Source organism: Bubalus kerabau, chromosome 3 (assembly GCF_029407905.1).
Source record: "Bubalus kerabau isolate K-KA32 ecotype Philippines breed swamp buffalo chromosome 3, PCC_UOA_SB_1v2, whole genome shotgun sequence".
NCBI lineage: Eukaryota > Metazoa > Chordata > Mammalia > Artiodactyla > Bovidae > Bubalus > Bubalus kerabau.
Genome location: NC_073626.1, coordinates 77,988,363 through 78,001,264, shown reverse-complemented (window position 1 = coordinate 78,001,264; position 12,902 = coordinate 77,988,363).

Sequence of the window (12,902 nt, the reverse complement as noted above, 5' to 3'; positions counted from 1 at the left end):
TTGTATCTTAAAATACATCAAACATTTCAAGTGAAAAGTGTTGTAGAAGGAGGGCAAAGAATCATTTATCTAATTTTCATGTTTACATAGCATTTGTTTTAAAGTAGTAAGAATCTAAATTCCAAATGTGGTTACAAAATCAGCCTCCACTTAAACTAGTAAGTGCATTTTAATGAAGCTTAATTTAAAAGCATGCATTTACATATTGAAATTTGCTTGAACCGACTTGTAGAGTGTGATCTCCAGAGCACGGGTTTTCCTGTTTTCTGAAAATGTCGCAGTTCTTTCAAATTACTTTTCATGGCCTGGAAATCTTAGCTCAGTTGGTATAAGGGTTAGTAAAATGGAGAAGGTTCAAATTAAATTGTTGTATTAGTTATAATACTTTTCCAAGTTGTTCTTAGAATGTTCTTGGGATTGCTTAGAAGTCAAATGTCATGCTTTGAAATAGTGCGTTAAACATGTGTGTGTGTGCACGCTTAGTCACGTGGTTGTGTCCTGCTCTTTGTGATCCCGTGGATTGTAGCTTGCAGGGCTCTTCTGTCCAGGGGATTCTCCTGGCAAGAATACGGGAGTGAGTTGCCATTTCCTCCTCCAGGGGATCCTCCCGACCTAGGGACTGAACTCTTCTCTTCTGCATTGGCAGGCTGGTTCTTTACCCCTGAGCTACCTGGGAAGCCATGTTAAACATAATTTTATGCTTACAGCTTTTATTCTACAACTCTTCTATATTTAAATCAACAGACATGAGAACTTAACATATGGGAATTTATCAAGTCAGAAATAGTTGGCTTCCACTTTGCATACCTTCATCCAAAAATCAAGGTGTATTAATACACTTGTTAAAAATCTAATAATTCCAAAGGGACTTCTCTAGTTATATAAAGTGAGGATGATTTATTTATTCTAAACCTTTATTAATTGTGAAAGATAATGCACATAGAGGTGCATAAAACACAAAATATGATAGAAAATTATAAAGTAGATACAATTAGGAAAAAACACAAAACACCACCCAGATTAAAAAAAATAGAACATTGCTGTTGCTGTCTGAACTACTTCCTACGTTTCCCATCCGGATCACCTCTCTCGCAACCTTCATCGTCTCTCCAGGTAACCATTAGCCTGACTTTTATGGTAGCCACTTCCTTGCTTTTTAAAATTTTGCCTGTTTTTGAACTTTATACCTAGATGGACTGAGAAACACTGACTTGGACTTCCATGGAAGTCCAGTAGTCAAGACTGCATTTCCAATGCAGGCGGCATGGGTTTGATCCCTAGTCAGGAGCTGAGATCCCACATGCTGTGTGGCATGGCCAAATAAATAAATAAAATAAAAAAGCCACACTGACTTGGCTACCTAGCCTGCCCATATCAGATGTGAACCTGGCTAGGTAACACAAAGCCACAGCTAATTAGCCTCTCTGTGTGGCTTGTGAGGCTTTGTTTTCCTAGTATCCATCCAAGAAAAGTCTTGGTCTTTTTGGGTTTAAGTGACCCACCCAACTTCTTGTCCCCCCAGTTTCATCTTCCAGAGTCTAGACTCTGTGCTGCGTTAAGTTCCGCAGTTTGGCTTTTTTTCTGTTCTATACTTAGTCTTTACCAAGAGATTAAATTGCTGTTTTTTATTCAACACTATGGAAAGTTTTCTTTTGTATGTTTCTTTTTTGCTCAACTTTATCAGATTCATCCATGTTGTAGGTGTAGCTGTTGTTTGCTCATGTTCACCGCTGTATAATATACCAACATGTTTAATATATAATAATTTATCCATTCTATTATCGATGGCATTGGATTGACTTTATTACTGTTAAGAATTTCTTGTGTTTGTCTCCTGGTGCAAATGTATATGCATTTCTGTTGGATATGTACCATGGAATGAAATAGAGGGATCATAGGATATGTATATCTTATACTTTAGTAAATAATTCTAAACTGTTTTTCAAAGTTGTTGTGATAAGCATTTGTGCAATATACTTTTAAAATATAGAAAAATATAGAATTTTTGTTGTCAATATAGAAATATAATTCTCCAAGCCAGGCTTTAGCAATATGTGAACCGTGAACTTCCTGATGTTCAAGCTGGTTTTAGAAAAGGCAGAGGAACCAGAGATCAAATTGCCAACATCTGCTGGATCACGGAAAAAGCGAGAGTTCCAGAAAAACATCTACTTCTGCTTTATTGACTATGCCAAAGCCTTTGACTGTGTGCATCACAATAAACTGTGGAAAATTCTGAAAGAGATGGGAATACCAGACCACCTGATCTGCCTCTTGAGAAATTTGTATGCAGGTCAGGAAGCAACAGTTAGAACTGGACATGGAACCACAGACTGGTTCCAAATAGGAAAAGGAGTTCGTCAAGGCTGTATATTGTCACCCTGTTTATTTAACTTCTATGCAGAGTACATCATGAGAAACGCTGGACTGGAATAAACACAAGCTGGAATCAAGATTGCTGGGAGAAATATCAATAACCTCAGATATGCAGATGACACCACCCTTATGGCAGAAAGTGAAGAGGAACTCAAAAGCCTCTTGATAAAAGTGAAAGTGGAGAGTTAAAAAGTTGGCTTAAAGCTCAACATTCAGAAAAAGGAAGATCATGGCATCCGGTCCCACCACTTCATGGGAAATAGATGGGGAAACAGTGGAAACAGTGTCAGACTTTATTTTTCTGGGCTCCAAAATCACTACAGATGGTGACTGCAACCATGAAATTAAAAGAGGCTTACTCCTTGGAAGGAAAGTTATGACCAACCTAGATAGCATATTGAAAAGCAGAGACATTACTTTGCTAACAAAGGTCCATCTAGTCAAGGCTATGGTTTTTCCTGTGGTCATGTATGGATGTGAGAGTTGGACTGTGAAGAAGGCTGAGCACCGAAGAATTGATGCTTTTGAACTGTGGTGTTGGAGAAGACTCTTGAGAGTCCCTTGGACTGCAAGGAGATCCAACCAGTCCATTCTGAAGGAGATCAGCCCTAGGATTTCTTTGGAAGGAATGATGCTAAAGCTGAAACTCCAGTACTTTGGCCACCTCATGCGAAGAGTTGACTCATTGGAAAAGACTCTGATGCTGGGAGGGATTGTGGGCAGGAGGAGAAGGGGACGACAGAGGATGAAATGGTTGGATGGCATCACTGACTCGATGGACGTGAGTCTGAGTGAACTCCGGGAGTTGGTGATGGACAGGGAGGCCTGGCGTGCTGCGATTCATGGGGTCGCAAAGAGTCGGACACGACTGAGCGACTGATCTGATCTGATACAAATATATTGTTGTCAATATAGAAAAATAAAAGATAAAATAAGTTGTTCTTTAGTACGCATCTGTTAAATTTTGTCATTAAAAATGTGTGCTCTAAGAGATGAGTGTAAGTGAGCTCAGGCTTGAGGAAAGTGGTCCACTTTCACGATAGTTCCTGTTCCAGGCATTTCTGGATACCCCTGATAACATGGTGACTCTTCAGGGGAGACTAGTATACTTGCAGATTAGGACACTGGTAGATACCCAGGTGAGGATCTTGGAGTAGGTAGGACAAGATCTAAGTGTTCTTTTCACAGGTCCTGTGTTTCCTGTGTTCCACACAAAGCAAGAGTCCCTTTGAAGGCAGCTTTTTTTAAAAACAGTGACTTTCTGTAGAGTTGCAGTCCCTCCTGCAGTATGCTCCTTGCTCTAAGTGTGTTTTCTTAACCATCTGATGTTCCGGTTACAAGGCAGGGCCAGGTTTAAATTCCCTGCCCCAAATTATATGGCTTGGTGATTTGCAAATGGCTAAATTAAGAACAGAGGATGAGATGGTTGGATGGCATCACCAACTCAATGGACATGAGTTTGAGCAAATTCTGAGAGTTGGTGATGGACAGGGAAGCCTGGCGTGCTGCAGTCCAGGGGGTCACAAAGAGCTGGACACGACTGAGCAACTGAACTGAACTGATTGAAATCAAGAATGAGTTAGGGAAGTAGTTTCTCACTTTTTTTTTTTTAGCATGACAACGTATTAATTTTTTTATTGTAGACTTTTCTAAACATACACAAATGTATAAGGAATGGTATCTCATCTATCCACCTCCGAGATTTGATAATTATCAATTTATGGCCAATCTTGTTTATAAATCTCTCGCTTCCCTTCCCACTGGATTGTTTGGAAGGAAATCCAACATGTCAAATGATTTTATCCATAAATATTCAGCATGTATCCCTAAAAGGTAAGGACTGTTTAAAAAAACACAACCACAATACATTATTACACAAATAAAGTTAACAATTCTTTAATATCATTGAATATCTTCTGAGGATCCAAGTTTTCTCCATTGTCTCATGAGTGCTTTGTTATGATCGGTTTGTTAGAATCAGGGTCTTATGAGGTAGGCATATTGCATTTGGTTTCTAGATCTTCTTATTACCTGTTTTCCTCACTGTCTTTCTTTTCTTGCCATTGGTTTATTGATTAAACTATATCATTTGTCCAGTAGAGTTTTTCTGTCTCAGATATTTATAATTTTATTCCTGTGGTGATGTGAATTTTATTTCTGTGGTGATAAGCACCATTTTAAACCATATAATAATAGTTTTAGCATCTTTTAAGAAAATGCATAATGATAAAAGGCTACCAAAAATTCAGTAGTAGTGAATGTGTGCTCAGTCGTGTCCAACTCTTTGCAACCCCATGGACTGTAGCCTGCCAGGCTCCCCTGTCCATGAGATCTCCCAGGCAAGAAAATTGGAGTGGGTTGCCATTTCCTATTCCAGGGGGTCTTCCTGACCCAGGGAGCCAACCTGAGTCTCTTGCATCTCCTGTACTAGCAGGTGGATTCTTTACCACTGCGCCACCTGGGAAGCCAAAAATCCAGTAACACTTTCAAATTAATTTTTGTATGTGTGTGTGTATGTGAGAGAGAGAAAATAGCTGAAAAATTATAAGTCAGTGAGTTCTCAAATTTTGTGGTCAGGACTCATTTACTATTGAGGAGCTATAATCAAATAAAAGTTACTTATTTGTTCATTGATATCTATTGTATTAGAAATCAAAACAGCAATTAAAATATTTGTTTGTTGATTCATTTTAAAAATAATAGTGAATTCATTAGATTTTAACAAATAATACACTTGTGAGAAAAGTGACAATGTTTTCTAAAACAAAAAAATTTAGCAAGTATAATATTGCTTTCTTTGTAGATCTCTTTAACGTTTTGCTTGATAGAAACCAGTTAGATTTTTATATCTAGCTTGGCATTCAATCTGTTACAATTTTACAAACTGAGTTGCCTCTGAAAATTTTGCTGTACATTTTTTTGTTTGTCTATGTGGCCAGGTCACTTGGCATACAGGATCTTAGTTCCCTGACCAGGGGTTAAACTGTTGCCCCCTGCAGTTAGAAGCATGGTCTTAACCACTGGACTGCCAGAGAAGTCCCTGCGGTACATTTTTGAGAGACTGACAGTGAAAAAGGCAAATAAAGCTTTTGCTTTATTGTGAAAACAATTTTGACCTCATGGAGCCTCTGAAAGTGTCTAGGGACCCCCGTAGGTTTCTGGACCACACTCTGAGAACTGTTGGATAATACTGATGAATGGAAGATGTTATTATTAGTAGTACTAATAAGTAGAGAATGCTTAGTAAAGGTATGTATTTGAGCAGCCCTTGCAAAAGTGTTTCTCAGCTTCCCTTTCCCAGAGCTCCACGATTTCTTCCTCCTTGCCCCAAGTTTGGGACTGGCAATACAAAAATATTCTGTAGATGTGGTGATGGCATTTTAATGATTTGTATGTCTTTTAAAAAGTGCTTATAATCTCTCCACACATTACTCATCCTCCCCACCCCCCCACCCCAGCCTCAATTCCTTAACAAGCTTCATAATTTTTTCCTGAGAGAGCCTCCCAATTTTTTCATAATTTGGAAGTGTGAATTCTAGTCCCAGGCCTGTTTCTAGAGAGCTGGGTGACCTTGGGCAAGCCATTTACTCTCTCCAAGCTTCTGTTTCTTTAGCTATAAAATATGAGCTGGATCAGGTTATTTTGATGCCTTTTCTGGGTCCCAAATCCAAGAAATGCTCTTATGGCTCATAAATAAGTCCATCCTGATGTTTCCTTTAGCTCAGGAATTTGACATTGGCCTAACACACAGAGGAGCCCGCAGCAACCCGAGAAGAGGGGATTAGGAGCCTGTCCAGTGAGTCAGAGGGTGAGGAAGGATTGAATACACCAAGACAGATTCACAATGGAAATAGGAGTTCCTTGCTGAGGAGTTTTGCAAGATTTCCCACACCAACAAATATCCTCAGAGAAAGAACCAAAGCCCAGCATTTTTTTTTTTCCTCCTAAGATCTTTTTAGCCTTCTAAACTTCATTCCGTAAGGAAAGTGTCATTAAACTATAGCCTGGAAATTAAGACTGGTTTTTACACTTTCAAATGGTTGAAAAAAAATCAAAAGATGAATACTATTTTTTGACACGAGAAAATGGTGTAAAATCCAGATTTCAGTGCCCATCAGTTTTTTTTGGACCCAGTCACTCATTCATTTATATAGTCTGTGGCTGCTTTTGTGCTTCATGGCAGAGTTGGGGTGATGGGACAAATACAGTGGGGCTTGCAAATATTTACTATCTGATCATTTCCAAGATTTTACAGACCCCTGCCCTAGTGCAAACCTATAATTTGCATTTTATAGCTGTTTTTTCAAAATCTGATCAGAGTCAACGAACACTTCTAAATATTCATTCACACACCTTCTCTGACTTAGACTTCTGAACACCCATTCAGGCAACTTCTCTGACATACATTTGGTTTGACTTTAAGATTCTCTTAGGTCTCTAATGGCTTCTGTGTCAAATCTTTCTTTTATATCAAAACTCTGCTCTGACACCTTTAATTAGACATCTCAATGCCTGTTCTAGGGAAGTCTGAGGGCTGAAACAGATGCTTTTCTGTGATCCACGCCTCTTCAGATCTAACTGGAGCCCCCTATCCTGGCTTCACCTACAGAATTCCTCAAATTCAACACCACCTGCACCGTTCAGCTGTCTATTTCCAAGGCCTCCTTTCCTATAGCAATTATTGAGAGTGGCGGGAGGAGAGGTGATTTTATGTTTTTGTTTTTGACTAGGGTACAGTCTGCTCAGCTAAGTCCCATTGTAGTTTTGTCACTTCATGGTTTTCAGTGATCTTTTCTGCTTTTCAAGGACATAAGCTGAAGTTTGAATGAGCTGGATAAAGTTAATTCAGCAATTAAAATGAAAAACAAAACACAATGGTCCTTCTTCCTCTCTTGGAAATCCTTGGAATTTTTGAAGAAAAAATAGCTACCTGTTCTAAAATGATTCCTAGGATTTAATTTATAGAGGTTTGAGGTTTGGCATGAAGATGTCAGTGCTGTTGAATGAAGAGTTTACATTGCATCACATAAGGCCCCCGGGGAAAGGATGGGCAGGCGAGGGGAGGGGAGGAATCATCAAGAGCCTTTCTTGGTGAAAGGCAAAGTAGGAGAGAGTGAATGGTTTAGGACTGGCTAGCTTGAATAACTGCATTAGGCCTTGGGACAGAGGGGCTGTGCCTCGTTGCTTGGTAACTGGCCCTCAGTTTGATTTAGGGTGGGGGGAATATTGGCTAGGTTGTGTGAGAGTTAGATAAAGAGATCATTGGGGGTATAGATGGGAGATTGATTGGTTTGCATATGAAAGGTGTGTTCCTTGGCAAGTTGTTATTACCTTTAGGAATTAGTCAAGCCTGGAAGGGGCAGTCTATCTCTGGGTCTGCAAGGGCCCCAGAGTATCAAAGAATACAAAAAAGAAGAGAATATTGTTAACATAATTGGCTCTGTGATGAATGGATGCCAGGTAGACAAATATGTAATTTAAGAAAACACAGACCATTACAAAAGTAGCAAATTAATTGAATTTATATATTTATTGGAATGATGATTTTTACCATTAAAAATAGAAATGTTGAGTTTGAACTGGTTTAAAAATTAATAACAAGAGGCATAGAAACAAAAAAATTTAAAGCCTATATAAAAATGTATAATGTGAAAATTAAAAAGATTTTTTCCACACCTCTTACTAATGCCATTTCTCACTTAACTGTTATTAATGTTTTTTTTTTTTCCTAATATGCTTTTCAATGGTGAAGAATCCACCTGCAATGCAGGAGACCCAGTTTCAATCCCTGGGTCAGGAAGATCCTCTGGAGAAGAAAATGGCAACCCACTCCAGTATTCTTGCCTGGAGAAATCCATGGGCAGAGGAGACATGTGAGCTACAGACCATGGGGTTGCAAAGAGTTGAACACGACTTAGTGACTAACATACACACCCCATCTCACTAAGGGTGAAAGCAGTGTCCTCACAAGTCTACTAGGCCCTGTTAGCCCTGACTGTGCTCCTGCTTGCTCATTCCCTCCTTCCCCACCAGCTGGAACCCTCGAGGCATGCTCCTGCCTCAGAGCTTCTGCTTCTAGTTAATTCCCAGGCTCCTCCTCGGGACAGCAGCCTGACAATCTCCCTCACTTCCTTCCATTTTTTACTCAAATATACTTCCTAGTCTGGAGAAGGCAATGGCACCCGACTCCAGTACTCTTGCCTGGAAAATCCCACGGACGGAGGATCCTGGTAGGCTGCAGTCCAGGGGGTCGCTAAGAGTCAGACACGACTGAGCAACTTCACTTTCACTTTTCCCTTTCATGCATTGGAGAAGGAAATGGCAACCCACTCCAGTGTTCTTGCCTGGAGAATCCCAGGGACGGGGGAGCCTGGTGGGCTGCCGTCTATAGGGTCGCACAGAGTCGGACATGACTGAAGCGACTTAGCAGCATACTTCCTAGTGGTCTAGACTAGACACTTCTATCCCCTTTCCCTGATTTAAAAAAAAATTCCTTAGCCCTTTGTACATATACCTTTTGCTTTTTCTCTAATCTATTATCCATCTTCCCCACTGGAATGTAAGTTCTGTATATGCAGAGATTTTTGTGTACTGCCTGGTACACAGAAGATGCTCAATAAATATTTCCTGACTGAATGAATATCAAGCACATTTATATGATATATATTTATATGTATAATTTTCTTTATTGAGTGGGATCACATTATACATGTGATCTCCAACTTTTTTTTTTTTTCAATCCATAAAGGAATCTTGGCTGTTTTTCCATGTGAGTACATCTGGATCTGGATGCAGTTTATTTTTTATTTTTTATTTTTTTCTGGATGCAGTTTATTCTTTAAAGTAGTACATAGTATTCTGGAGTATAAATAAATTCTAATTTATTTAACCAGTCATTTTCTAATAGTCATTAGGATGTTGAGAATTTCACCGTTTCCTACAATAACAACAAATCAAGGAAAAGAATGCACACCAGATTCAGGGTATAAGACTTTTTCTAGAATGATTTGGAGACTATTGGTTATTTTCTGACTTTCTTGTGCTGTAATTTATATTTTTCTTTAATCTTTGCTACTCAGTTGGGGAAAAGGTTGCTCCAACGAGGTATAGGCAGAGATGGACGTTGAGACCATCACAAGTATTTACAATAATTCTATATTAATAGCCAGTTCCTAGAGCTGAGGGCAGACCTCCTTGCAGGCAGGGTACAGGCATGTGGTGGAAGGCCTGTCACCTGCAGAAGTCTGTCGTAGGGAAAGGAAGAGGAGGACCCCTCCATTTCCTTTGGCCTAAGGCACCCCACTTATCCACACCTGCATCTGGTCCTGTATGCCTCTTGTTGACTTGTCCATTCATCTACCATGTGCCTTCAAAATTAATACCTGACACTCCATGTGCTGGCCTATTTCTCTTCTCTGCAGTCATATCTTTCTTCTGTCTTCTATTCATATAAACCCCGCTTCTCAATCTTTTCCTCTGTAGAACATAGTCACGTAGTCTATTTCCCCATTGAAATCTGCCCAGTCTCTGACAGCTTCCATACAAAAGTTCAAGCTTCATCTCTCAGTGATGCTTAATGATATGGGCTTCATCTTGCCTTTCATTTCCTCCCTGGCCCTGGACCAGACCATCTGTTCCTTCCTAGCCTCTCTGTTGCTTTAATCTGCTTCTGCCTCTGATCTGTGCTTGTTACACCTGCAAGCCCAGCCGATGTAATATGCTCTTCCTCCCTAACCTTTGGAAACCTCTTCTGCTTCCTTGACTGATTCCAGTCATCCAGGTTCCCTGAGCCATTCTGCAGGCGACTTGAGCTGTGTTCTCTTGGGGACTGGGTGTTTCCTCTCCATGCTATATCCTGTTTAGCACTTTTGAATGTCCCCAGTTTGGCTTAATTAGGGTGCTATGGGCTTCCATTGCCCAGGAGACTAAGCCGCGGCACAGGAATGATAGGAAGGGCTGGTGAGGTGGCTGCCAAGCCTGGTGTCACTGAGTTTCTGGTCCCCCCAGCTCCTCTGAGTTGCCACTGAGGGAGAGGTCACTGTTTCAGGAGGGAGGGGCAATTGGGTTTTAGAAAATACTGCTGGATTATAGAAAATATTATTTTTACTAAAAGTTAGTAGTGTGTGTGCGTGCTAAGTCACCTCAGTCATGTCCGACTCTTTGTGTCTCTATGGACTGTAGCTCGCCAGTCTCCTCTGTCCCTGGGATTCTCCAGGCAAGAATACTTGAGTGGGTTGCCATGCCTCCCTACAGGGGATCTTCCCACCCAGGGATTGAACCTGCGTCTCTTAGGTCTCCTGCAGGTGGGTTCTTTATCACTACCGCTACCTAGGAAGCCCAAGTTAGTAGTTCTTAGTGGTTTTTTCCCCCAATAATCTGGGCCTCTTGATGATAGCTATGAACCTTCTTTCCAAAAAACACACATAGACAGATTTTTGAAGGAGCTTCCAAGATGTACCAAGACCCCTGAAGGCCACTAAAAATACTGTGATCCCCCCAGCTTAGAACCAAGTTCTCTAGATCGTGTTTTGTATGCTCTTTGGTGTTGTATTCCCCCCACCCCCTCGACCTGTTTACTCATTGTGACTGGAAACCATTGTCTTAAGGAGATAATAAAATAGACGCAAAATGACTCTTACGGCATCTTTTCTTCCTCTTAGTTTTGGAACAAATTTTACTTCTCTTTGGAAATGTTCTATATTGGGATTTAAAGAGTTTGGTAGAGCTCTTTCCCTACACTGTACGTAAATTGAGTATCACAGGTTCTGTCTTGTATCTGAGTTAGTGGTTTTGTGGTGCAGGTTGGTGGGAACTTCCCTCTGTGTTGCACTGGGAATTCTTTAATACTGGTTCTTTTCTTCCTTTCTCACACAACTCTGTTTAGCACTGGTTGGAATGAGTAGAACAAAGGGAATAACAGAGCTATGATAGCCTAGGCGTTAAGAGCAAGGGTCCCCATAGGCAGGCTGATTTGAGTTAGTTAACTCAGAATCTTAAACTGGTCACTCAAAGGCCAGAGAAACCAGTGGGTCATTTTTGTTTTTCCTGCCCAGCATTTCCTAAAACAAAGTTATCTTGTTGTCAGTAAAAGATGCTATCTTGATCTCAGTAAAAGCAATATGTAATTATTTGCCTTATACTGACCCTCGTAAAGTGTTACGTCAATTGCCTGACCTGGGGCAACTGAGTTTAGGGTTTCATTTCCCCAACGGTAAATCAGGCAGGATGCCTATCTCAAAGCCCTATGTGACTCATGAATATAAGAACTAAATGAGTTTGCCTGTAAATTCTGAACAAATTGTACATCTGACTGTAAATAATAATCCACAGTGATGGATGCCTTAAGATGTGCTAGAAGCAGGGGGATGGGGGAATTGGGACAGATGGAGCTGAGAGATGCTAAATCAATTTGAGAGTAAACCCAGGCATGTTTGCTGGGAAAGTTAAGTAAAGTGGGAGAGTGCAGTTTGGTCCAGAAAGCTGCATAACAGTAGCCTGGAGTTGCTGGCGCACAGCTCAGAGAAGTCAACACCCGGGGTTCCGCTAGAATGGCAACAGGCGGTTTCTGCTGCTGTTTCTTGCAGGGGAGGTGAAGGTCTCTGTCCAGGCCTCTTTTCTGTGGACTCTGTCACCCTCAGGCCTTCTGTTCTTCCCACAGCTGCCTTCTTCCGCTGCCCACTGCTTGGATCTCACAGCCGGTTTCAGACACAGAAATGCTTTTGATGCGGCAACGTCCTCCACAGTGCCGGAAGGTAGGCCTGCAGTGCCATGGCCGCATCCTGGGTGTCTGGCGCTCATTTTAGTCAGCAGCGGTGAAGCTCCCTAGGACTTCAGTGTGCTTCCTGGGACCCCCTTGGCCTGGCTCAGCACTGACCTCTCACTGACTTGGGTTCTGTTGTTGTTTGTGGGAGGGGGAGGATTGTGTCAGGTGAACACCTGACAGGGTAGGTGGGCAGACTCTGCCTCCTGACGTCAGGTGTGGGCTCAGCTGCATCATCAGGGGGCACAGACTGCTGTCAGATGCGGAGAGTCTGAGGGTGGGGCTGTGGCTGGACTGGGGATGGGGATAGCGTTTCCAGTGTTGGTGTGAGCCCAGAAGTTAGGACTAAAGACCTTGGGTTCGAATCTCAGCTCTGCTATTTACAAGCTGTGTGACCTTGGGCAAATCACCTAATCCCCTTGAGTCTCAGTTTTGTCATCTGTAAAATGGGAATAATAATAGTACCTACTTCAGTGGTTTGCTGTAAAGATTATATACACGTGTGTGTTTGTGTGTGTGTGTGTGTACATGTATTTGCTTACAAGTGTTAGCTGCAATGATGAATTATTAATATAATACCAGGGCTTGGATTGCTGGACTGGGCACTAGGGTTGGGCACTGGTCAGGGCTGGGGACTGGAATGAAGCTAAATATGAATGAATGAATGAAATATTGCATTGGGGACAAGCATTAGAAAAGTCGGGATTAGGGTTGGTTCGGGAATACAGCTCAGGCCAGCACATTTGCTGCAGACTTCTCGAGGTGG